This window comes from Cricetulus griseus, chromosome X, assembly GCF_003668045.3.
Source record: "Cricetulus griseus strain 17A/GY chromosome X, alternate assembly CriGri-PICRH-1.0, whole genome shotgun sequence".
NCBI classification, from domain to species: Eukaryota; Metazoa; Chordata; class Mammalia; order Rodentia; family Cricetidae; genus Cricetulus; species Cricetulus griseus.
This window is the reverse complement of record NC_048604.1, coordinates 40,903,696-40,926,842: the sequence shown is the minus strand read 5'-3', so window position 1 is coordinate 40,926,842 and position 23,147 is coordinate 40,903,696. Positions and strand designations below refer to the sequence as shown.

Below are 23,147 nucleotides of genomic sequence, written 5' to 3'. Positions count from 1 at the left end.
GGTCTCTCTATCTCCTCTTGTGACCCAGTGGTGTGTGGGGGCCAGGAATTCAATGTCCACAACTCTGGATGGTCTTCCCTATCCTGGTAGTCTCCTCACTAGTTCCTAGTTCCTCGGTTGGTAGGCAGAATGGAAGAGTGGGGTGCTAAGCAGATTTGGGGTGCAGGGAGCTCCTCCCTGCCTGGGCGTGTCTAACCCAAGCCAGCAGGCGGGGGTGGGGGAGTGGGGGTGGTCGGGGTGTATGATGTTTTGGGCTGGAGTCGGTAGCAGGCAGAGACTCACTCACCTATTTCCTGGGTCGGTCGGTGGCGGAATCAACCAGAAGCATTTCTATGGGTGCCAATATGATTTTACTTTTCAGCTCCACATTTGTGTACTCCAGCGTTTTAGAATAGAACATTAAATATTAATTTTTGACTTAAGTGAATATATCTGATCCTGAAAGAAATTGTTCTAGCTGTAGAGAGTGTTGCACCTCATGTGTGGTGTTCTACCTGGCTGTTATAATGAAGCCAATCACAAAGAAGATGTTGGTAAATTCTGTGGTTTGGATGTTAAATGCCCCTCCCAACGCCTGTATGTTTAAATCTTGGTTTCTAGCATCACACTCCTGCAAGGTGATGGATCCTCTAAGTGATAAGGGTGTTTCTCCAGTGCCCTTGTCTTACTCCCTTTCACTTCCAGTCATGAGATGAGTCGTTTTGCTTAGACACACATTCCCACTATCAACATGTTTTTTTTTAAGCATTGTGGGATTAAACTCCTAAAATTGTGGAAAAAGAAGCATATTCTCTGTATAACTTGATTGTCTGTGATACTTTATATTAGCTGAAGGTTAACTAAAAAATATTTAACATAGCTGAAAGTTGCATATCTGTTGAACCTGAAAATTTCAAAATTCAGTCTGTTACCCATTACACCCTATACCAGTCAGTTTAGAATAATTTGCTGGTCTTACATGGCTTTTGTCATATCATTGACTACAGTAGCTACAGTTTATGATAGGTTCCTAACTATTGTTTCTGGGAGAATAGACAGTGATATTAGGGATATGGATTCATTTCCTGGCTAGGACAGCCCAAGAGCTTACAAGAGTGGACTTACTTTAAATAGTCTCAAGGAGTAATACACAAGCTAAAATGGACATATTCAGCAACAGAAAGATGCTCTGTGGCCCACTGTCCACCATATACTAATATAAAGCAAAACTACTGTTAGATCACCGCATGACCATACTTCCATTTAGATGCAGCATCGATAACATAGGTAACTGTTGCAGTGGTTGAATTTTGTGGAATCGTATTAGTTGCATACAAACAAGTTTATACTGGTTCACATGTAGATGCATGAAGCTGTCTAAATTTGCTTGCCATGGCCTTGGGAAATTACTGTTTCTGTATCACATCAGTATCAGTGAGAAACCTCATGTGGGTCATTCAGTGACTGATGCCACTTGACTCAAGCAGATAGACGATGGAGATAGTTGCCAAGCTTTGGTGCTGGGTCTAGGAGGATATATAGCAACAGTTTCTCTCCAATTCCTATCTTCCAAGGGCCCCAGGAGCTCCAATTCTGCTACTTAAACTGTTCTTGTTTCACCAAATGATCAACTTGTTTTCCCTCCTTAGCTGCTAACACTTTCCTCCTAATGCAGTACCTAATACCTCATCTATTTACTTATCAATTCCTGTACCCAGACCCTGTTAAAAATACATCATGTTTTTTTGTGGGATGTGGAACAGTGACTAGACCACTGAAGGAGTAATCCAGGCCTTAACAAATTCTATTAACTGATCTTTCTTCCTGTGGCCTGTGACACACACTGACTGGAAAAAAGTCACAATAGAAGCAATGCCTCGAAGTCACCCTTGTTGTATTATATAATTAAGATCAGCATGATGAGACAGAGAATTGCTTTCAGATTTTCAGTATTAAATCACTAATATACAAGGTAGGTCTTCGTATTGTGTGGCCCTTCTGCCCTAGCATTCCTCAAGGAATCATCAAAACAGAATATCCTCCTTGCAGGGAACAGCTTTATATATCAACCATACATCATGAATATTATGTCTAGTCCAAAATTAGGACAACATGGCTTGCCTAACTATCTTTTTTATTCCAGATTAAAAATTCATTCAATCTCTTGATGATACCAACACTCTGAACATGAAAAGGAACACGAAATGCACATTGAGTGGCAAGCCCATTATTGCACTGTTAGGTGTCCTTCACTGTGAACAAGTGGGCAGTGTAAGAATGTAAGCATCATAAACATAGCAAAAATAAGATCTAAGTCTTAACATGATATAGCCAGATGCTACCAGTGTACAAGAATGACAACTTCCTAGCTGGAATAGGTTCCACTGTCTGATACCAGATAGGGCCACAAGAGGGCAGCAGAGAACACAGTAGGCTTTTTTCGTGGCATGGTAAGGGTTCAAAGTTTTCTCACTAGTGACAACACGGGTGGGGTTCTTCTTTAGAGGTTGTAGTTAACATTCCTCTAGCTGTGACCAACTATCTAGTAAGCAGCTTACAGATGGAGACGTTCATTCTGTCACTCAGTTGCGGTGATGAAGTGTTAGACCCTGAGGGTCACAGCTGCAGCAGTAGAAACTTGAGTCTTCTTGCTCACATCTGAGTGGATCAGGAAGCAGAGACAGGTCAGGAAATGGGTTAGACTACACATCTGAAAGCCTTCCACCAGTGATCCACTCCTTCCTACAGGTTCTCCAACCTCCAAAAACAGCATATCCAGCTTAGGAACAAATGTTCAAACCCATGAGCTTATGGAGAGAATTTCATAGTCACATCCTAAGGAAGCGACATCATAATCTAAGGATTAAGATGCACAGTCACTTGCCTAGGCTGGTAATGAATCCAGGTAATATATCTAGTCCCCAGAGTTTTGGGGGCTCAGTTGGCTGTATTGTTTGATTTAGACTTTTCTGAGACTAGACAAATTACTGAATTCACATGGATTGCACAAATTCCCTGCTAACTTCCTTCTGGAGAAAATGAAAGTGGACTAGAAGTCTTGTGTTCAGTTTAGTATAACCTCCTACTAACACTGCTCTATTAAGTTGCTCTTCACAAACAGGAGAATCCAAGCCAGGTGGTGGTGGCGCACACCTTTAAACCCAGCACTCTGGAGGCAGAAGCAGGTGGATCTCTGTGTGTTCAAGGCCAGCCTGGTTCAGGGCTACACAGAAACTCGGTCAAAAAAAAAAAGAAAGAAAAAAACCTCTATCTTAAAAAAATAAAACGAAAGAAACCAGAAAACAAACAAACAAACAAAAACATAGAATCCCCCCTCCCTGGTTTTTATGAGTATGTGCATCAAGCAGAAAGTATAATACCAGTAAAGCAAAGCCAGCACTCTGAAAGATGGCCCAGAAATTAATCGTGGCCACTCTTTTGATACATTTCCAAATCAAGTGGCCTTGTCCCTCATGAAAGCATTATGTGTCAGGGTTTTGTTTTGTTGTTGTTTTTTAACAAACAAATAAACCAAACTAAATTTCATCTCTTACCTTTACAAAGTGCTTCACTTTACGCTTACAGAGAGACCTTTAGAATTACTCTTAGCGCCTGTTCCTCCAGTGAAGATACAAGGTGTTAAGGTCAGACAGTATGATTATTGAAGAATAATTTGTTCTTGGTAGCCAGTGGCTTCTTTGTTCCTCTTATAAAAAGAGAATGACCTCCAGGGAGGAATCTGGTTCCACAGAGATATTTTCTATTGCAATTGGATAGACAGTTGCCTGTTTATATCTTCCTCCCTACCTACACAGCTCATATCTGGAAATTGTTTCAGTGCTCAGTGCATTAATCTCTTATTAATCTCTTTTGTAATAAATCTGTTTTGGAGGCTGGAGTTGATTTGAGGCTCTCTCTCTCTCTCTCTCTCTCTCTCTCTCTCTCTCTCTGTGTGTGTGTGTGTGTGTGTGTGTGTGTGTGTGTGTGTGTGTTTGAAACAGTGTTGTACTCTGTAGCTCAAATTGTTCTAGAATTCACTGTGTAGGCCAGGTTGGTCTCTAGCTTGCGGCAATCCTCCTGCCTCAGCCTTCGGAGTACTAGAAATGCAGTTGGAAGCTGTCATATCAGGCTTGAAATCTTTGCTTTATAACCAAATGCGCATTGACTCACACCTAGGTCCTACTCTAGGGAACTATTTTTACACTCATCATCTTCAGTCTGCTAGCCAGTGGCTTCTTTGTTCCTCTTATAAAGAGATAATGACCTCCAGGGAGGAATCTGTTTCCACAGAGATATTTTCTGTTGCAATTGGATAGACAGTCAGTCTTCAGTAGCTATACCTATTGTATTTTGCTTCATATTACTTTGTTGTTCATTTTTATTAGGCAGTCTCATTTGTAACCCAGTCTGACCTGGAATTTACAGTTTTCCTGCCTCCCTCTTCAGAGCTAGAGTGCTTGGTTTGCAATTGTGCATCACTACACCTGCCTCAGCTAGGTTTTGAACAACTTCCTTTGTATTCATCCTGAGTTGGTCATAATTTCTTTGAAACAGGAATTCAAAGCAGCAGGCCGTGTTTGGAATGTTTTTCATGTATCATGAGGTCTTGCATGAGAGAGCCCACATGCTACCATTCATCATCTAAAAGCATGCCAATTCTTGTTCTAGTTCCAGATATACTGACAGAATCTCAAACTGCCTCCCATCTTTTGAAGGCCCCTATTCTCTATTTTCTAGGAGAAAGCACCATTTGGACGGCTTAATGAAATATTACCTTTCATGACTCAGTGACTATTCATCAACTCTCTTCTGTGCCTCTCATTGCACTATATAGGCTGATGCATTCGTTCCTCTTATCAGGGGATTGATCTGGGTGGTTTTGTCTTTCTTTTCAACAGAGACATTGTCTACATTGGTAGTTTGCTATGTCAGTCCTTGTTGAAACCTAATAGCTATCCACGAAGCAGCTAAACTATAAAGAAAGTGAGTGAGTAAGCCAGCACGCCAATTTGCCATTCTCTACAGGTGGTGAAAGGAGACAAGATTTAGTGAGTCAGTACAAAAAGTTGATTACTAACAACACAGTAAACAGCCGCAGTGTCAGCCTGGGAGCTCCAGTTCACCTGTCCCTGAATTCCACTGTGTGACGCTTCAGGAGCAGATGGCAGCTACAGATACTGGGTTTCGCCACAGCTGAGCAACTTGGGCTACAAATTCAGTGCCTTTATATAGCAAGTAGTTAACCAGCCAATCATTCTCCCGCAGGGAGGGAATGTTGGTGCAGCAGTCCTGCTGTGGTGTCATGTCAGTAATTTTCCTTTCTTCTCCCCAGTTCCCATCTAGAGCCTTAAGACCACTGCACATATGTTTCCAGGGTTTATGCCAGCATATTTGTTCTGTGTTTACCACTTCCTTTGTTCATTAACTCTATCTTCTGAGAGGAGAGACTTTACTTCCCTGTTCTTCCTGTAACAAGAGCTGCTCTTACAAGTTGGTGTGGCGGCAATGAGAGAATGGATTTTGAATGTGTCATCCCATAAACATCCTGGGTTCATGCTGTACATGCAAGGTCTCCACACAGGAAACTTGCTGTCTTCAAGCAAGCTGGAAGGGCAGGGTAGGAAGGCTATTTTTACTGATCTCTATGCATAAGGGGAGAGTAATGATTCAAGGTTTCAGATTCTCCCTTACACATCTTCACATCCAAGTGATCATGAGTGCATTTTTTAATTTGAGGTAGGAAAAATCTTCAATTCATCTATCCAGTTCCATTTTGAGTCTGCTTCGAGACTGGGCTTTTTAGTGCAGTCTTCCCTTTTGTGGCAATCTCTTTAAGCTCGGCTGTGGAAGCCCTCTAGGTTTTGCAGGGATCTGTGGCTGATCCCGGGCTGTTAGGGTTTTTTTGTGTGTGTGTGTGCTTTTAAGTTTACTGAATCATAACCTACTGAAAACAGAGGATAAAGTTCAAATTTACAATTTGATGAATTTTTCACTATGTGTAATAGCCATGTAATATTAATGACAAACAACATATTGTCACATCCCACAATCACTTCTCATTCTTACTTAAGGTTATTGAGCTTCTAATGTGACTTCTCTCATCATATGTTTCTTCTGCCTATTTTCCAGCTTCATGTAAAATGAGTACTATATAATATATAGTCTCTTGTGAATGCCTTAACACACTTTTGTAAAATTCACATATTTTAGATGATTGTCTGTTTTTGTTTTTTTGCTATGTGATATTTCATTCAGTTACTATAGCACAGTTTAATCATTCTGCTTTTCATGTGGGCAACTTCAAGTATTTGAACTATTATGAATAACTAGTGATGCTATAAACAAACACATATACATTTATTCTGGTGCATTTCTGCTGGATCATTTTCTAGTAGAGAAATTGCTTTTACACAGGTTGTGAAAAAATATACACACAATCTATTGCTGCAAAGACATTATATGTACATATATTATATATAGGCAGTTTATGCTAATTCTGGTTACTTGCTGTTTTCACAAAGAAATGATGTTCTCAGCAGTTTTCATTTTAGCTATTAAGACACAAGACCAAATACAGTACAATATACTTTAATTTGTGAGAATGAGAACACCTTCATTCGCTCATTATTTAATTCTACTACTCTTTTTTTTAGACTGTCTTTTTGCCAATTTTACATAGCATTTTCTGTTCTTTTATGGATATGTAGAAATTATTTATATATTCTGTATAAATTTTTTTGGATATACATTCAAATTAATAAGACTTTTTCTTAATGAAAAGAATTCTTAAGTTTTTATTATTGTTCCTTTTCATTGTTGGTGCTTTTGATCCTTTTGGATGTGTCCTGTTAAAGAAACTGTTGCCTCCCCCAAAGTCAGTAAGGCATGCCGTACTGGAAGGGGGAGGTTATGCCTGCTTGTGGAGGCCAGGGGACAGTCCCAGCTGTCATTCCTCAAGCACTGTCCACCACCATTTTTGGACACAAGGTCTCTCTCTGGCCTGGAACTCACCAAATAAGCTGTACTAAGTGTACACCAAATCCAAAAGATCCACCTGTCTGGGTGTCTCCACTACTGGAATTATAAGCACATGCCACCATGCCTGGCTTTTATATGTGGGTTCTGTGGCTCAAACTCTTGCCCTTGAAGCATTTAACCAATTGAGGGATTTGCTCGGGCCTCCTCATGTGTCCTTTTGAATTTTTTTTTGCAGCTCTGGCATACATGCCTTGCAACTTTTTCTGATTTTTAGTAGTTTGAGCATCCTTTCCTCAGTATAGTTGCACTTTTAGCATGAATCAGGTAACTATGTATATGTACAGTTATGCATTTTATGTTTTCTGAACAACTAGTGTGTGCATACAATTTCAATAATCTCTATAGTTCTCTATTAGTTTTAATATACATTAATTGTACAAAGTAGTATACTGGGTAATATGGGTTATTGTGATATTTCCAAAAATGAATACATTTTGATCATATTATTCCTTCCACATTCCTAATAGTAGTCTCCATTTTCAAGTCCTCATGTTTTCTTCTAAATTCTGCATATGAGAGAAAATGTGGTATTTGTATTTATGAGACTGAAATATTTCAATTAATATAATAATGTTTATTTCTATCTAATTTCCTGCCAATGGCATAATTTTGTGCTTTGTGGCTGAATAAAAGTTCTCTCTCTCTCTCTCTCTCTCTCTCTCTCTCTCTCTCTCTCTCTCTCTCTCTCTCTCTCTCTCTCTCTCTGTGTGTGTGTGTGTGTGTGTGTGTATGTACGTGCACATGGGTATGAGAGAACTTTTATCCATCTTTAACAGACACATGGGTTGTTTCACTATTTGGCTATTGAAAAAGTGCCACATTAAACATGAATATGCAGGTAGTTATGATGCTTTTAATTTTTTAAAATGTATACTCAGGAATTGTATGAATTATATGTAGTTTCACTTATAGTTTTTTGAAAACTGACATATTGATTTAAATAGTAGCTGCACGTAATTTACATTCCCACCAACAAAGTGTAAGAGCTCCTTTTTCCTGTTTCTTCACCACCAGTATTTGCAGTTTTGTTTTGTTTTCTTCACAATAGCCATTCTGAATAGACTGAGATGGACTTTTTATATAGGTTTGATTTGTATGTCCTTGATGACTATGAATATCGAGCTTTTTTCATGTGTGTGTGTGTGTGTTTAATCATTTGGAAAGTTTCTATTTTATTTATCTTACTGATTTGACTATTTGATTTGTGATGCATATTCATCAAATCCAGGCCTTGAAACAGGGCAAAACTTAAAGCTGCCTTCAAGCTGTTCCTGCTAGGGGTAAGCTCATGGACCACCTGACCAAAAGTCCACTTGCACGAGTGATGCTCCACCAGAGTGCAAGTGAAGGTAGGAAACACCTGAGCAGTGGTAGAAGTACAGTTTCAACAAAAGTCTGCAGAATGCTGAGAATATAGACAGCATGGTAAACAAAGCAGTCTTTGTGGCAAGTTGGGGGAGGTGGGGGTCATGGGCACTATGTGATCTTGTGTGTCCTCACCATGCTAAACTCTGTCTTGGTGTCCTATTCCTGTTCACACAAAGCTGGCCCAGATCTTCCTGCCAGAGGACACAGGCCATTAAATCTCATATGAACATGCTTTCTGTTGTATGGTTCACTGTAATTGGATTTCTTTACTTTTGGGGGCCCACCACCCAGCTCCCAAATAAATACATGGAGACCTATTCTTACTTATGAATGCCTACCCTGGTTTAGCTTGTTTCTAGCCAGCTTTTCTGAATTAAAGTAACCCATTTCTCTTTAAGTACATTTTGCCTCTGGGCTTTTTTATTTTTTATATATTTGAATTACAAACAAGATTGAATTACATGACAGTCCCGGTTCCCTTCTCCCTCCCTTCCTCCTCTACCACCCCCTCCAACTAAAATCCTACCTGTCATATGTCCTTTCTTATAATCTACACCAGACTCAAAATTTCTGCTTCCTCATGACCTCTGCATCCTTCCTTTTCTTCCTGTCTCACGCTCGTAGCTTCCTCCCCCCTCTTCCCATGTTCTCATTTTGTTCATGGGATGGTGAGGCTTTTTACCTTTATTTATTCTATATTCTTTATTTTTTTCCTTTTTCTCCATGGCTGGCTGTTTGGCTTTTCCCTGGCATCCTCCTCTCCTCGTTTTCTTGTTCCTCACTCTTTTCTCTTCTCTCCAGCCTAGATTTCTCCTATTTATTCTCTCTGCATGGCAACACCACCTATCCTTCTCTCATGCCTAGCTATTGGCCATTCAGCTCTTCATTGGACCAATCAGGTGTTTTAGGCAGGCAAAGTAACACAACTTCACGAAAAGTTAAACAAATGCAACATAAAAGAATGTAACACATCTTTGCATCATTAAACAAATATTCCACAGCATAAATGAATGTAATTCATCTTAAACCAATATTCCACAACAGTCTACAATTCTCACCACATTGTCCTGTGTCCCTGGGACTGTGTCCAAGTTACAACTAGTTTCCTGGACCCACACTAGTTCTTTACTGGAGCGGGATGTTCGAGACAGGGTTTCTCTGTGGCTTTGGAGGCTGTCCTGGAACTAGATCTTGTAGACCAGACTGGTCTTGAACTCACAGAGATCCACCTGCCTCTGCCTCCCAAGTGCTGGGACTAAAGGCATGCGCCACCACTGCCTGGCCCCATACTAATTCTTGAGGAGGTTACTTGCTTAGCCCATGGAGACATACAAATAGAAGAGTTTCTTGTAAAATGATCCCCCACTATGGAACCAATGGGCAAAGTAAAAGGAGTAAGGGTCCTACTTGTTATACAGATCATAGTACATTAAGCTACAGTTTTTATTTGAGTTGAATCTTTAGGTCAATTTGTGGAAGCAAATGCCTTTGTAATAGTAAGTCTTCCTCCTTTTGTGTATGGTCCTTCACTCAATCTTAGTAGCTAAGCTGCAAAATGTAAAAAATGGCAAGACCAAAGAGAAAAGTATCATGGAAGATACTGCATGTCTTCCATGGTACGTTATCTAGAATATCTGGGACACAATAAAATCAATAGCCACACACAACACAAAAATTGTGATCCACAATTAAGAAAATTAGAAGAATAGCACTGGTGTTGGAATCAGCACTAATAGTACAGAAGAAATGAGCCATATCAAGTTAACACTGCCAGAATATTGTATCTAAAATGTTTTTCCAAGTAAATATAGACATTAAGATTCAATTGGTTGAGGGTTATATTTCAGTGTAGAACATTTGCCTGGCATGTGTAAGACTCTAGGCTTGATTCCCTGCACTACAAAAAATCTAAAAGACACAATAAATTTCAAAGATCAAAACCCAAAATATGTTCCTCCTGTCATGTGTAACTAAATTAGGAATTAATAATTCTGGAAGTGAGCTGAGCAAAAAGATAACACAAAGTAAATTGGAAAGTAATTCAAGCAAATATTTTGTAGAACTGCCAAGTGGTGTACTGGAGCTGAGATGCTAAAACAAGCTAATCCAGTTCTTAATAAATTCAGAATATGTTCCCATGTCTGCATTCCCTGACATCAAATGGATAGATTGAAATCAGGCACAAGAATTGGCAATTGGTAATTTTGTTTAAAAAAATAAAGCTTCTGAACTCTTCTTCCTGGCACAAATCCTAGAGAAAAATTTATTAACATACAGCAGAACAGCACTGAATTCACCAGCGATGCTATGTGGAACCAAAGAATTATCTGTGCAAATCTTGGTAACAATATTGAACTATATTTTGACTAATGTATAATGGTGTTAAAGTAGTTAAACAATTTGTGCTAAATTTACAAAGTGATATAATTATCATGATAAATCAGTTAGAATTCTTTTGTCAGTTCAGCATATTCCTTTGTATGTATTTACTTTAAAACCCTGTTCTCCCTTTCTTCACCCAGGAAATCAATAGTATACTTGTCTCAGTTTCCTTTCTGTGGGTGAAAGATATATGGGATTGTATGACATATGCAATATGTAGCCTCTTGTGTCTGTCTTCTCTCATTGTACATTTTTTAGATTTTATTTATTTTTATTTTTATGTGTATTAGTGTTTGTGTATAATTGCTTGTAGTGTCAGTGGAGGCCAGAAGGGGGCATTAGATCACCTGAGACTGGTCACAAATGGTTGTGGGGAGTCATGCGGGTGTTGAGAATTGAAATCTGGTCCTTGAGAAGAAGGGCGAATGCTCTTAACCACTAAGCCATCTCTCTAGCTCCACTACACACATCTTTGAAATTCGTCTGTCATAGTATAAATTAGTATTTTTACGGTAAAATAATATCCCATTTGTGAATTAGTGATATTTAATTTATCCGTTCATCAATTTGTGGGCATTTGGAACGTTTCCAGCTTGGAGACATTATAAATGATGCTTTTCTATTTTTGTTATATACATGTGAACAACTTTTTATTTCTGTGTGAGATATCTTACCAGGAATTGAATTTCTAGGTCACACAGTAGCTCAATTCTTTGTTTCCTGAGAAACTGTCAGAATTTGTAATGTGTCCTCATAATTTTAAAATGTCATCTGAAATTCATGAAACTTATTTTTTATACATACTCAGTAACACTTCTTAGTGTCTATCTTATTTTAGCTATTGTGATAGATGTAAAGTGGTATCTGGTAATAGAATTGTCATTTCCCTAACAACTGATGTTAGACTGCTTTTTATGTGACTGTTAGCCATTTTTGTATGTTCTTTGAAGAAATCCCTATCCAAATATTTTGACCATCTCTATCCATTATGGCATTAGTCCCTTTATTATTGTGTTTAAGAGTTATTGTTCATATTGGATATGAATCCTAGGTCATCTATGTAATTGATAAACATTTCTTCCCATTTTGTGAATTGTCCTTTTACATTTTTGGTGTTGTCCATCATAAAGAAAAGGTGCTTTTCTTTAATTTTGATGAAATTAATATTTCCCTGATGGCTAGGGATTATACAACAACTTTTAAAATAATTATTGGCCATTTGCATTTTTCTCTTTTAATTTTGTTTGAAAATTGTTCAGTTCATTTGCCCATTTGCTGATTGGAAGTTTTCTTTGAATAGTATTTAATTTCTACAGTTCTTTATAAATGCTGGAGATTTGTCTTTTCTTTAAAATGTAGCTGGTTAAGATTTTCTCCCATTCTGTGGCCTGTCTGTGTGCTCTGCAGATGATATTTTCCTTTTCTGTGCAGGAACTTTTTATTTCTATGTAGTCTTATATGTTGATATTTGTGGTTAGTATCTGTGCTATTAGTCTTCTATTTAAAAGTTATTGCTGGGCTGGAGAGATTGCTCAGAGCATTTATTGCTCTTGTAGCAAATTCAGGTACAGTTCCCAGAACCCACATGGAGGTTCACAACCATTTGTACCTCCAGTTCGGGGGATCTGGATACCCTCTTCTGACCCCTGTGAGCACTAAGCACACATTGGTGCACATTGCATACATGCAGGCAAAAAAAACCCTCACACATAAAATACAATGAATAAATCTAATTTAAAAATTCCAGTATCTTGAATATGCCTATTCCAGTATCTTGAACAGTGTACCCTATGTTTTCTTCAAGAACTTTCAGTGTTTTGGGTTTCAAATTAAGGTATTTGATCCATATTGAATTGGTTTTGTACAAGACGAAAGATAATAATCTATTTTAATTCATCGGCAGGTACAAATCCAGTTTTACCAGCACCATTTGTTGAATAGGCTATCTTTTGTTCAATATGTATTTTTGCCTCATTTGTCAAAACTAAGTGGGTTTATCTTTGTCATTTCATTTCCAAGCCTCTATTCTATTCCTTTGGCGTGTGGTAATAAATGCAAGAGATCAGAAGGTTTTCCTTTGTTCTTAGTTTGTGAGTGTGGCTTCTTTGTTTTTCTTAGCAAGAGAAGCTGATTGGTCTTTCAAATAGTTAATTGTTCTTGATCTACTGAGATGATGCAGTTTCTTTTTATTTTATTTTATTGACAAGGTGTTTTACTTGATACAGTCAGAAGTCAAAGCTTGTATCCCTGGAATAAAGTTCATGGTGTGTAACTCTTTTAATATGTTGCTACGTTTGGGTGGCTAGCATGATGTTTTGGTACTGTTTCTCTCTATAGTCAATATTTGTTTGATCTGTAGTTTTTCTTCTGGAATGTGTCTTGGTTGTGATATCAAAGTAATTAATCCTTGCCTTACCCAGGAGTTGAAATTGCTTCCTTCATTTTTGGATTTTGAGAACTTTGTTTGAAAAAAATTCTTTGTTTTTAAGTATTATCACATAGCATCTAATAGAAGCCAGGATGTGTTTATAGGGATTTTTAAATTACTAATTCTGTGTCTTCACGTTTTTAAATTTTTTCCAGATTTTCTGTTTCTTATCAAGTTATGTTGAGAGCATTATTTCTAGAAAACTTCCCAGTCTATGTAGTGTACCTATTTTTGTTGCCATATCACTATTCAAAAAATTATCTTTTATTGTGGAAATACCTAATTCTTATTCATCATTTGGTTAATTTGAATCTTCAATGTTTGTCTTTTTCATTGGTTAATATAGCAGAAGTATTTTTAGTTTTGTTCATTTTAACCCCCTTGTTTTTATTCTCTATTTCATTCATGCACTGTTTTATTATTCATTTCCTATCTTATGTTTGTTTCTGTTTTAGTTGACTTTTTCCTACTCAGTCTGTTCTTTTCATTTACAAACATTATAACAAATAGAAAATGAAAACTTAACCACTACAAACACAAGCTAATTTTGATTGGTTAAAATACTTATTGATGTTTATTCAGTGGGGTTGAACAGATGGAAAAATAGCATATGATCTGAAACCTAACTAAACCACTGTTAATTGCCCACTCACAACTACTAGATTGGAAATAATTTAAAAAGTAGACAATGCCACATGTTGGTGAAGATGTGAAGAAAATGCAAGCCTCGTGCTATTTAGATGAGACTGAGGAACTTGGGTAACTTTTTGTGAATAGCAGCCCAGCCCCTGAGCTGGAGAACTTTAGGGTCGGGAGCCGGGAATGCCAACAAGGGGTCTATAATAGGTAGGGACTGAGGGATGCTGGGAGAACCTGGCTGTCAGGTGTGCTTTGATATGTTAAGTAGGCACCTCAGGTGTTTGGGTTTGAAACCTAACAATGTTCCTGTGAAAATATATGAAGGAATGAGAATATAATGGGGAGGCCCACAGCAGTGGTTCTGCTCCATCTTGACTTAAGGTAAGAGAATTCAAGCCTATTATTGCTCCTTCAAAGTTAAATAATGGGATGTTTGGACTAAGGTGTGGCTAATGGATTGTCTTGCCTAAACGACAGGGTAATTGGTTTAGGGTGTGGTTATTACTTGGTATTTTAGGTATTAAGAAGGTAATTTGATTGTTTTATATCATTGTAAAGAGGACTTTTGCCTTCCCCCTTTTGATTGGGGTATATAACTATGAGTAATAACTTGGGCATCTTTTCAGTATTCACTGGATGTCCTCCCGACTCCATCTACTGTCTCTTCTCTCTTTATTTCCTCAATCCTCCTCCTTCAAGCACAGACAGACAAGTCTGCTGGACAGGAAAATATAATCATTTTTATGTCTCAAATTGGAAACCTCACAAATATCCACAACTTATAAATGGATAATAAAATGTGATTAATAGATACAATGAAACATTAGCAAAAAGGAATAAAGAAAGTGCTGGTACATGTTACAACATAGGCGAGCTGGAGTGGGGGAGGCATACTAAGTGAAAGAAACAAGTTACAAAAATACCAAATATTTTGTAGTGAAACTTATATAAAGTGTTCAGAAGAAGCAAATTCATAAAGGTATAAAATTGATTACCAACAGTCTAGAGTCAGTTGAGAAGGAAGATATCCATAGACATTTGATATACACTGACTAAAAAAGATGCAAGGTCTAAGGGCATAGCTCAGAGGTAGTGTTCTTGCCTAGTGATGGTAGCTGCACAATGCTGTGCATATACTAGATTCCAAACTGTTATACACTTTAAAGTAGATTATTGTAGAACCTGGGAAGCAAGGAAAGATAGACGAGTCTGGAGTTCTAGGCCACACACCAAATTTGATGCTATCCTGAGCTGAGAGCTTCCTATTTCAAAAACAACAACAATAAATACCTTTTCCTATTGTTGTGATAGAAACTCTGACCAAAGTAACTTAAGGGAGAAAGGGTTTACTTTGGCTCATAGTTCCATGTTGCAGCCCATCATGGTAGTGAAGTTCAACCAGCAATATCTTGAGATAGGCTTATTTACCTGCAGCAAAGGAACAGACAGTGAGGAATGATTTGCTTGGTCAGCTTTCTTCTTTCCTAGTACAAAATCCCATCTCTGGGGATGGCACCACACACAATAGGTAAGTCTTCTTACCTCAACTAACCTAAATGAGATAATCCCCAGCTCATCTCCCAGGTGGCTTGAGACCCTATATAGTTGGCTCTTGATATCGCTCTTTCAAAGTAAGCAAAATCACTCTTGAAACTAACAACAGGAAAAATACCCTAACAAAAGATACTAAATCAGATATTCAGCATATGCTGCAAACCTTAGGCACGATGTATACAATACAAAGACACATTATAGAATCATTACTACATTAGAACAAATACATGGAAAAAGGCCCCACAGAATACATTTAAATAAAGTCTAAATTGGTAAATGGGTTGAAGTAGATGTTAAAAACTCAGAAATAACTACCACATAAGGACTTGAAAACAGCTAGAAAGTTTTGGTAAGACTCATCTCAGAACTTTGATAAAAGGAGGCTATCCAACTAGGGATGGCACCTAAAACAGTTCAAAGGAGAGAACCCCTGAAGAATTGGGACTCTTACATTTGAATCAGGAGAAATGCTCACGTTGTATGCAAGGTTCTCAAAGTAATGCACTTTTAGAACTGAGATCAAGTATAATAATATAATACTAGTCCTTCATATTTATAGAGTAGAGAAACCATAAAACCAATCACCTATCTCTATGGAATTTACATATCTCTGCCTAATTGGAGTTCTTTTGTTAAGGTATTAGAGAGATGTAAGGAATGGAATGTGGCAACAATTTGCTTCTCTCTAGTTCAGACTTTCTGTCTTCATCTAAAGTCATCTGATCAGAAGTTTTGAATAGATCTGCAAATTTCTTTAGGCAGCTGCTATATTAGTGCTTAACTCAGTAACTGGGAAGGTTTATGTAAGCCAAAGTATGGCCACTGCTCTGCTCTCTCTCCTATCCTGTAGTTTAACTTAGCCAAGTTTAAACATGAAATTTCCATACTTTTGAAATGTGATTAATAAAACAGAAATAAATATGGCAAAATCCATTACCAAAAACATAATGACACAGATCAGGTATATAATTAGGAATTTATTTTATGCTAAGGGAACCATTTCAGATTTAGATACTAGTCACTACACCAAATATATTCTTCATAACAGCTGTTTCAGGAATGGAGTGTGGGCTAAGGCAAGGAAGCCCACAGTCTGTTACCTCAGTGATTCATAAAATATCATGATTTTAGTTAGTATATTCATTTCTTAAGTTCAATATTATGTCCCTCCAATGAATGTATAAATAGAACTATGTATGAAATATTTATTACAATGGAGTTGAATACATGGTTGTGGGGGCTATTTGTCTGCTATAAATATACCTGCAATTTTTGAAGTTATCTTTAAATACATTATCTTACACAGTGTTAGATGATTAAGAATGTTTGCAAACCTCTTCATAGAAAAGCTCACTCACCATATGTCCTTCCCACTACACTTGTTATTTTAGGGCATGAAACTAGGAAGCGGAAGTAAAGGCTGTTGACTTAGATAGTAGTCTCCTCTCAGCATGAATTGACATCATTTCACACAGCAGGTGAAATTAAACCCACTTATGCTTAAACATACTCCCCTCCCCTTAACACATGGTTGGTAATGATAGACTTGGTGTTAATGTTAGTATCCCACACAGATTGTCTGTGAATAGCCCTGCTAAATGTTTCTGCTTCCTCAAAAAGATGAGTCTCCTTAGAACAAATGGTCTTGGTTGTCATAGAAACAAGATCTTCTGTCTGATGTCAGCCTACTATAGCAACCAGGAAGTACAAATTCATTCACAGAATCAAAGTTGAAAATACTAACCCAGCTACTTACACCCAGCTCAATTCAATTCATAATGAGTCTGTGGAAAGAAGCAGGAGGATGCAGACAAATACTGATACAGACAGATAAAATGCTATAAGATAAGTAAAGTACTAAAGAACAAAGATTTTTAAAATAGTAGATTAGGGATGCAGTATATGGTGGTCTGAAAATTCTTCTGCTCATCAAATAGAGTATCCCATCCCATGGAAATCTTAAAATTGCCACTTCTAGATAGGAAGATAAGATATGCAAGAGAGAGAAGTAAATTGTTAGATCTTTCCACTTATGTCCCTTCAACATTGAGCACAATTTTATGAATACAATAATAAAACATCAGGGTGATAAATAACTCAGACCAGTATCATATTCAAGAATACAACCATAAACTCGCAAAAATAGGCTCACTTGAGAGCCTTGATTTTTTTTTGTTTTGTTTTTTTGAGACAGGGTTTCTCTGTGCAGCTTTGGAGCCTATCCTGGCATTGGCTCTGGAGACCAGGCTGGCCTGGAACTCACAGAGATCCGCCTGCCTCTGCCTCCTCAGTGCTGGGATTAAAGACGTGCACCACCAACACCTGGCTGAGAGCCTTGATTTTTGATGCTGGAGTTCAATAGTTCTCATTAGTTCTTGCCTCTTTTTTTTAATCATTTTCCACTTCTAAGACAAAACAGTGAATACAGATCATTACATAAAAATATTTGTATCTGGTTTACAAGGTTAATATCTTCTTCTTTGTGTAGAATTTCTGCCTTCAACATTGCTTTAGAGTAGAACCTTAAGTCATATCCAAAATTCTTATAAATTTAAAACGCTATATATATGTTCATGAATGACTAATTGTAATTATGAAGTGTCAGTGATATTGTTAGAAGCTAAAATTAAAGATGAAAATAGAAGCCAACACACCTATGAAGCTGTCTCTCCTACAAGGCTTATGTGGAGATCATGTGATCACAAGAGTCTCAAGGTATGTGCAGGTGGGAAGTCTAACAACTATGGCCAAATTGAAACAATACCAATAAGGAAGAGTTCCAAACATTTAGGAAAAGACAAACTAGGCAATGAGAAACATGGTCAGAATGAAAGATTGCAGGTACCTGCTCAAATAAATTTTCCTGATAATATTAGGGGAGGGAAAAAGTTCCCTACAAAAGTGTTTGCACAATGTGCTCTGTATCTTATACTATATGAAGAGATGAATTTGAGTCTGCCACTCATCCAGAAAAATAAACATAAAGTCATGAATGCAAATATCCTGCAATAGGATTGTCAACATGAGCAGCTAAAACCTTTCCTATGTTAAAATAGTCCATAGAACCACAGCCACCTCAAAACTGATACTAGCATAGTTTTTTCAACAAATTGTATTATGAAGAAACAGAAAGGTTGGAAGACAGGTCCAGAGAATCCCGAGTCATTGGTGAAGAACAATAGATAAAGCCCTTGATAAATTTCATTTCAAACTAGAGTTATATGTGACTAGTATTGCTTGAATTTTTATCACCCATCCACATATAGAAAAGCACACAAATGAGAAAGACAAAAGTGATAGATCTCTCAAACTCCATTGAGAAAGCAAATAATGTAATAAGGAAGGGCCCAATAAGTAAGTACAAAAATAGTAACATTGTTGAATAATCAATGAAATAAATGGTTAATAGCAAATAGATTCCCATTTAAATCCTCCCAGCCACCTGTCATTTAACTCAATTGTTCAAGAAGCAAAGAATAACAAAGCACATTGTGGACCAAATGCTGAGGAAGCATGCAGCATATGTCATTTGCTCAATCAAGGCCACACAATTGGCAATGAGGACCCATACAGCATTTCAGTTCTGTTTACCTACAGGGCAGTCACAGGTGCTCTCTACCACTCACTCTCCACTTAGGTTTGTTCTCTTTGACTCTTCTAGTTTCTACCCAACTTAACTAAAGACCAAAGAATGTGGCTATGCAGCTAAATGGTAGCAAACTCTCACTATGTGCTTTTCTCCATAAATGGGATCATTAGCATATGCCATTCTACAATTTGCCTTTTCTCATATTACATGACATCTTTGCTGTCAGTACATATAATTCAATCTCCTTGTTAATAATTCCATTAATATTCCATTGGATGTGAATATTAATATGGAAATGATATCACATGCTTTTTCATCATTTGTTAAATTACAATAGTGTATTATTTCTTTTCTTTCTGAGACAATGGACATTTTTTTTTATCTTTGAGATGTTTCCTGACAGAACTTTCTTTTTTATTAGAAACAAGCTTTTTTACATGTCAATCCCAGTTCCCTCTCCCTTCCCTCATCCCCTGCCCCCCACCGACCCCCTATCCCAACCCCTTTCTGCTCCCCATGGAGGATGAAGCCTTCCATGGGGGAATCTTCAAAGTCCTGACAGAACTTTCAATCTCCTGAAACCTCTACCTTCACCTGACAGTAAAGCTCTGCAGTTAATTGTGCATGTGTGTTATGCATGCACATATACATACTTATGGAAGAGAGGGGTCCACAAAATAAATCATTCAACTTCAGGTCAACTTCTTTGAAAGATTAAGAATAATCTTGAAAATAATCTAAAATCAAGAAGAAACTATTACTGTTGGTCAGAGCTGTTCTAGATTAACATATGCACACAAATATTTATCCTATCAACACATGCTTCTGAGAACAGTTTTCTTTAGAATGTAACAACAAATTGGAATATTCTTCTCTCTTCATGTATGTTTATATATTTTTATGTGGATCACTTTCAATGGATGTGGTCTGCATATTTTTAGATATTAATTTAAGTTAGTTTTCTGATTAGAAAATATCTTGGAGTTAAAATTAATGCACAGGAAGGAAATACATGACAACAAGAAGGTTAAAAATCTGGTCCTCCTACTCCTCAGTCTGTTTGCAAATTATCCTCTATTAAAAATGTTGATTGTCCACTCTGAGTTACTTTAATTTCCCTCCCAGTTAAAAGAACAGAAGGATCAGGCCAACACCTATGTTGGTTCATGGTTGTAGCCCACCACTTGAGAGACATGGGAAGGAATCTTTCTGGAATAGAGTGAGTTCCTGGAATGCTTGGACTATATTGAGATGCAGAAAAAAATAACAGGACAAAGATCACAACATGGACATGCCTTTAGGTATAGGCAAAACCCCAATGCAAAACTATTTTGCCACCACACCAGATCCTCTTCCTTATATTGTCCATTTCCTCAGTGACTCAGCTCAGGAGCATGGCATGTTTTTCAGAACTGTTAATTTCAATCTCTCTACCCCTTGTGCCCTAAATTGTGGGAAGAACCTGTTCCAAAGCCATGTGCAATTACAGTTAATTCAAAGATAATGTTTTGAAATAAAAGGCCAGAGATAATTTCCTATATTTTTAGAGATAGAACTCTCATTTTTGTTAACTTCAGTGACTAAAATACACGCAAAAGAGCTAGTGAGATGGCTCAGTAGTTAAGAGGACTAGCTGCCCTTCCACAGAACATGGGTTTAGTTCCCAGGACTCACATGGCATCTCACAACTGCCTCTAATTCCGGTTCTGGGCGACCCAGTGACATCTTCTGGCCTCTGTGGTCACCAGCCATGCCTGTAGTGCACAGACATAAACAAGCAAAACAGACATGCACATAAAATAATAAAAATGTTTAAATAATAATAATAGAATACATGTTTGATTATATGAAGGATTTGCTCTAGCTCCAAATAAACATGTGCATATGAAAAGACATCATTATTTAAGTGTAATAACTTTGTTAAAATATTATTAGAATACGTAAAATTTTATCCTTTTAAAGTACATTTATCAACATTTGTTATATATTCTTTTACATGTGCAATCATCAACTAAATCTAAGTTTGGACATTTTCACCATCCTCAAAAAAAAAAAATCCTGTATCCAGTGACAGTCACTCCCTGTTTCCTCGTGTCTCCTCTAATCTTAACCACTAATCAACTTTTAATCTTTGTACGCAAGCCTATACTCTGCGGATTCTAAAAATGCAATCACATAATTGTAGTCTTTTCTGCTTAATTTCTTTCATTCTGTATGTGTATGTTTTCAAGTTTTTTTTTTTTCATGATGTAAAATAAGTTGGTTCTGTATCTCATTTTTTTGCATAGTGGAATAATCTGAACATCTTGCTCATCTTCTCCTTGATTGATAGACTTTTTTTCTTTTTTATTTAAATTAGAAACAAGCTTGTTTTACATGTCAATCTCAGTTCCCTCTCTCTCTGCTACTCACCTCCCCAAAGATCCCCTATCCCATTCTCTTTCTGCTCCCTAGGGAGGGTGAGGCCTTCCGTGGGGGATCTTCAATGTCTGTCATTTGGAGCAGGGTCTAGACCCTCCCCGGTGTGTCTAGGCTGAGAGAGTATCCTTCTATGTGGAGAGGGCTCCCAAAGTTCATTTGTGTACTAGGGGTAAATACTGATCCATTACCAGTAGCCCCATAGAGTGTCCAGACCTCCAAACTGACTTCCTACTTCAGGGAGTCTGGAACAGTCCTATGCTGGTTTCGTAGCTGTCAGTCTGGGGTCCATGAGCAACCCCTTGTTCAGGTCAGCTGTATCTGTGGGTTTCTCCAGCCTGGTCTTGACACTTTTGCTCATCACTCCTCCCTCTCTGCAACTGGATTCCAGAGTTCAGCTCAGTGTTTAGCTGTGGGTGTCTGCTTCTGCTTCCAGCCTCAGTGGCTCTCCTTGATCATAAAGGAATGCTCCACAACCTCTTTGCTTGTATGTCTTTTGTGACTCTAAAGTCAAAACCACATGCACCACACACTGTCAGGTTCACCTGTCTACTTGGGTGAACCATGATCTGCTTTCATAACATTTGTAGCAGATTTCATTGATTGTTGCTTTTAAGAAAAGAATAGTCCTTAGAGCTTTTCTTTTCACAGATGGGAACCTTATCTGGGAGGTGTTTTCCCAAGGCACATCTCCCTTAATCTAATTCAGTGTAAAGGTGATTGCAAATAATTACATGACTAAGTCAATATTATGCTGTTTTGGAATCTCTTCCAGCAAATAAATTAATCCATTGCTTTTAAATTTAGCTCAGGTAAGTTTTTAGGAAAAAGGCAGAGGGCAGCTACATACTTTGTGAAAGTATCACAATAGCCCAGTTGCGAATATTGTTCTCTAATTCACTGAAATTTTGTTGTGATATTTAAAGAAAAATGATTACCAAGATCAATCTATAGAACTTTCCTCTGTGATTTTGTCTAAGAATTTTATGATCTAAGGACTAATGTTTAGCTATTTAACACATTTTTGAAAGGATTTTTATTTAGGGAGTGACATAGGTACCCAATTTCACACTTTTATATATAGTTTTTCTAACATCATTTATTGTGGAGATAAATTTTTTATTCATCTGCATTCTTGATTCCCATGTCAAATTTAGATGCCTGTGTGTGCTTGCCTCTGTCTCTATCTCTTGACTTTGTTTTATTGATCTGTGTGTGCTTTATGTCATCATGCTGCTGGTTTTATTACTATAGCTGTATAAAATAATTTGAAGTTAATATTTATTGCCCCTCTTACTTTGGTTTTATTCTTCAAGATGGCTTTGGCTATTCATGATATTTTGTGCTTTCACTTGGATTTTAGAGAAACAAATTATGATACCATGGATTGAACTCAAGGCTTTTACCATGCTAGGTAAGTTCTCTATAACTGAGGCATATCCACAGCTATTATATGTATTTTATTTTTTCTATTTCTTTGAAAAAATGCATTTGATATCAAGACACGATTTACAATGGATCTTTTTTATCACTTTGGGTACTAATGCCATTTTAAACAATATTTATTCTAGTCCATCACTGTATAAATATTGTGCATATTACTTTTGTACAATTTTAAGTTTCTTTCACCAGTATTATACAATTTCAGTGCACAAATACTTTACTTCTTTGGTTAAATTTATTTATAAACATTTTGTATATTGTGATAATAAGATTGGTTTCTTGGTGTCTTCTTCAGATAGATGCTCCTAG

General features: G+C 37.3%; 1 protein-coding gene across 3 annotated transcripts in view; it reads left to right on the top strand.

The window, feature by feature from the left end:
• Positions 1-5,331: 5,331 nt before the first annotated feature.
• Radx (RPA1 related single stranded DNA binding protein, X-linked) overlaps positions 5,332-23,147 on the top strand; it is a 147,154-nt gene continuing 129,338 nt past the window's right edge. For 2 of the 3 annotated variants that reach the window (XM_035450218.1, XM_035450217.1), the window contains exon 1: positions 5,333-5,715. The gene's annotated coding sequence lies outside the window, so the exon portion shown is untranslated. Of the gene's footprint in view, positions 5,716-23,147 lie in introns of all 3 variants that reach the window. The other variant, XM_035450219.1, reaches the window with a different exon arrangement.